Here is a 4,815-nt window from a genome sequence, read left to right as displayed (position 1 = left end):
TCATTCTATGAGGCCAGCATCACCTTAATTCCAAAACAAAGACCCCACCAAAAAGGAGAATTACAGACCAATATCCCTGATGAACATGGATGCAAAAATTCTCAACAAGATACTAGCCAATAGGATCCAACAACACATTAAGAAAATTATTCACCATGACCAAGTAGGATTTATCCCCGGGACACAAGGCTGGTTCAACACTCGTAAAACAATCAATGTGATTCATCATATCAGCAAGAGAAAAACCAAGAACCATATGATCCTCTCATTAGATGCAGAGAAAGCATTTGACAAAATACAGCATCCATTCCTGATCAAAACTCTTCAGAGTGTAGGGATAGAGGGAACTTTCCTCGACATCTTAAAAGCCATCTACGAAAAGCCCACAGCAAATATCATTCTCAATGGGGAAGCACTGGGAGCCTTTCCCCTAAGATCAGGAACAAGACAGGGATGTCCACTCTCACCACTGATATTCAACATAGTATTGGAAGTCCTAGCCTCAGCAATCAGACAACAAAAAGACATTAAAGGCATTCAAATTGGCAAAGAAGAAGTCAAACTCTCCCTCTTCGCCGATGACATGATACTCTACATAGAAAACCCAAAAGCCTCCACCCCAAGATTGCTAGAACTCATACAGCAATTTGGTAGCGTGGCAGGATACAAAATCAATGCCCAGAAATCAATGGCATTTCTATACACTAACAATGAGACTGAAGAAAGAGAAATTAAGGAGTCAATCCCATTTACAATTGCACCCAAAAGCCTAAGATACCTAGGAATAAACCTAACCAAAGAGGTAAAGGATCTATACCCTAAAAACTATAGAACACTTCTGAAAGAAATTGAGGAAGACACAAAGAGATGGAAAAATATTCCATGCTCATGGATTGGCAGAATTAATATTGTGAAAATGTCAATGTTACCCAGGGCAATTTACACGTTCAATGCAATCCCTATGAAAATACCATGGACTTTCTTCAGAGAGTTAGAACAAATTATTTTAAGATTTGTGTGGAATCAGAAAAGACCCCGAATAGCCAGGGGAATTTTAAAAAAGAAAACCATATCTGGGGGCATCACAATGCCAGATTTCAGGTTGTACTACAAAGCTGTGGTCATCAAGACAGTGTGGTACTGGCACAAAAACAGACACATAGATCAATGGAACAGAATAGAGAACCCAGAAGTGGACCCTGAACTTTATGGTCAACTAATATTCGATAAAGGAGGAAAGACGATCCACTGGAAGAAAGACAGTCTCTTCAATAAATGGTGCTGGGAAAATTGGACATCCACATGCAGAAGAATGAAACTGGACCACTCTCTTGCACCATACACAAAGATAAACTCAAAATGGATGAAAGATCTAAATGTGAGACAAGATTCCATCAAAATCCTAGAGGAGAACACAGGCAACACCCTTTTTGAACTTGGCCACAGTAAATTCTTGCAAGATACATCCACGAAAGCAAAAGAAACAAAAGCAAAAATGAACTATTGGGACTTCATCAAGATAAGAAGCTTTTGCACAGCAAAGGATACAGTCCACAAAACTAAAAGACAACCTATAGAATGGGAGAAGATGTTTGCAAATAACATATCAGATAAAGGGCTAGTTTCCAAAATCTATAAAGAACTTATTAAACTCAACACCAAAGAAACAAACAATCCAATCATGAAATGGGCAAAAGACATGAACAGAAATCTCACAGAGGAAGACATAGACATGGCCAACATGCACATGAGAAAATGCTCTGCATCACTGGCCATCAGGGAAATACAAATCAAAACCACAATGAGATACCACCTCACACCAGTGAGAATGGGGAAAATTAACAAGGCAGGAAACAACAAATGTTGGAGAGGATGCGGAGAAAAGGGAACCCTCTTACACTGTTGGTGGGAATGTGAACTGGTGCAGCCACTCTGGAAAACTGTGTGGAGGTTCCTCAAAGAGTTAAAAATAGACCTGCCCTAGGACCCAGCAATTGCACTGTTAGGGATTTACCCCAAAGATTCAGATGCAATGAAACGCCGGGACACCTGCACCCCGATGTTTCTAGCAGCCATGTCCACAATAGCCAAACTGTGGAAGGAGCCTCGGTGCCCATCGAAAGATGAATGGATAAAGAAGATGTGGTTTATGTATACAATGGAATATTACTCAGCCATTAGAAACGACAAATACCCACCATTTGCTTCAACGTGGATGGAACTGGAGGGTATTATGCTGAGTGAAGTAAGTCAATCGGAGAAGGACAAACAGTGTATGTTCTCATTCATTTGGGGAATATGAATAATAGTGAAAGGGAATATAAGGGAAGGGAGAAGAAATGTGTGGGAAATATCAGAAAGGGAGACAGAACATAAAGACTCCTAACCCTGGGAAATGAACTAGGGGTGGTGGAGGGGGAGGAGGGCGGGGGGTGGGGGTGAATGGGTGACGGGCACTGAGGGGGACACTTGTCGGGATGAGCACTGGGTGTTATTCTGTATGTTGGTAAATTGAACACCAATAAAAATTAATTTATTAAAAAAAAGGAAAAAAAATAAAATAAAATGAACTTTAAAATCGATTTGCTAATGTAAAAAAAATGTTTTCCTCTTAGCATTTTTTATGGATTACAATAAGAAATTCAAAGGCTCACTGGAAGACGACTGAAATCTTCATGATGTTTTCTTCTTATCCAAAAATTTAGTGTCTTCTCATTCATTTCAATCTTCTTTTGTGTCTCTCAGGAGCATTTTAAAGTTGAATTCTCTTGTTCCCTTTTTTTTATTATTAAAGATTTTATTTAGAGATGGGGTGAGTACACAGGGGAAGGGAGGGGCAGAGAGAGAGGGGGAAAGAGAGAATCTCAAGAAGATCCCAAATAGACTCTACACTGAGTGCGAGCCTGACTTGAGGCTCAGTCCCAGGACTCTGAGATCATGACCTGAGCCAAAATCAACAGTCAGATGCTTAACCAAGTGAGCCACCCAAGCACCCCTGCTTGTCTCTTATTCAGTTTATTCCTTGAAATCTTAACTTCTTTCTCTCACTCTTAGATGAGGTCTTTTCTTTTGTCTTTATATTGCAGTATTTATGAAAACTATTTGTCTTTAATAACCAACTACATTATTGACCTTTCTATTTGTAATAAGTTTTCAGTTGATTCTCTCGGGATTCCAAAAATAGAGTCATATCATAGTAATTATTTTACCTACTTTTAAATATTGATACCCTTGCAGTGCCTGGGTGGCTCAGTGGGTTAAGCATCTACTTTCGGCTCAAGTCTTGATCCCAGCCACATGTCAGGCTCCCTGCTCAGTAGGGAGCCTGCTTCTCCCTCTCCCTCTGCCTTTCCACCTGCTTGTACTCTCTCACTCTCTCTCTGTCAACTAAATAAATAAAATCTTTTTTAAAAAAGGTAAGTTTATTAAAAAGTAATAATAAAAAAATAAATATTGATACTCCTATCTTCTTTTTATCTATTTGTATTACATAATACTTCTCAAGGCAATGTTAGATAATAGTGAGGATAGGCCTTCTTCTTATCTTAGATAAGATTTTAGCATGCTTTTAGCATGCTTGCAGTGTTTCCTCATTAGGAATCATGCTGGTTTGGGGGTTGAGACAGATGAATTTTAATCACATTCAGAAATTTGCATCTATTTTTATTTTTAATACTATTTGCATCAAAATGTGTGTTGAATTTTGTCAAATGTTTATTTAGCATGTATTAAGATCATATATTTTCATTCTTTAGATTTATTAACAGAATCACATATTCATAAATAAATGAATATGAGCCTTCCTTAAAACTCTAATATGAACCTTCATATGAAATTATTTTAGTTTTCTTATTTGGGGCAATTCTTACTGAGTTTGGTACTAGTACTATATTTCCTTTATTTAAAGGAGTTTAGAAATTTTTTTCTTCTGTTCTAGAACAATGTAAGTTATACTGAAACTGTCTATACTTTAAAAGTCTGATAAAATTTTCTAGTAGAACCATCTGATGATAACTTTGAACAGTAACTTCAACAATGCCACTTTCTCATTGTCAGTTTTTGCAGATTATATTTTCCTAGAAAATTATCCATTTTAACTAGGCTTTTTCTTCTTTTTTTAGTCTAGATTTGCAAAGTAGCCATTTACTTTACACCTTTTTTGTCTATTCATGCATTTAAGACTTTAACTTTCCCTCTGAATACTGCCTATGCTGAATCAAATAGGTAGTATGTACAATGTTTTTGTGATGTGTTATACATTCAACACGTTCAATTTCCTCTCTGAGTCAAGAATTGTTGGAATGATTTAAAGAGGTGGGCTTTGTTTACTTCTGTTTTAATTTTTGGATTTTAGAGACTCAATATTTTTGGTTTTGCCATTAAGTTCAAATTTTATAGTATTATGATACAGTTTTATCTGTATTTCCAAATTTTTGAAATTTACTGATATTTTCCTTGTGACCTAACATATGGTCAATTTTTGTGAATGTTTCTGAAGAAGAAAGAGCAGAAAATAGATCTCTGTTTTCCAACTACAACCTTAGTATGTTAATGTATCAATTTTCAACTTCATGACTTAAAGTACAGACTCTGAAGTCAGACTGTTAGGATCCAAGTCCCAGATTCACTATTGGGATCTTATGCAAATTACTTAATTTCTATGTTCCTTAATTTTCTCATCTGTAAAATGGCTGTAATGGAAACATCTACCTCTTGGGATTGCTGTTAGGCGAATATGTGCAAAGCATTTATTTCATTGTCTGGAATGAAATCACTATAAATGTATTATCTATTACAATTATTTAGATTTACCTT

The sequence above is a fragment of the Nyctereutes procyonoides genome, unplaced genomic scaffold (genome assembly GCF_905146905.1).
Source record: "Nyctereutes procyonoides isolate TBG_1078 unplaced genomic scaffold, NYPRO_anot_genome, whole genome shotgun sequence".
Taxonomy (NCBI): Eukaryota; Metazoa; Chordata; class Mammalia; order Carnivora; family Canidae; genus Nyctereutes; species Nyctereutes procyonoides.
Note: the sequence above shows the minus strand (reverse complement) of the source record.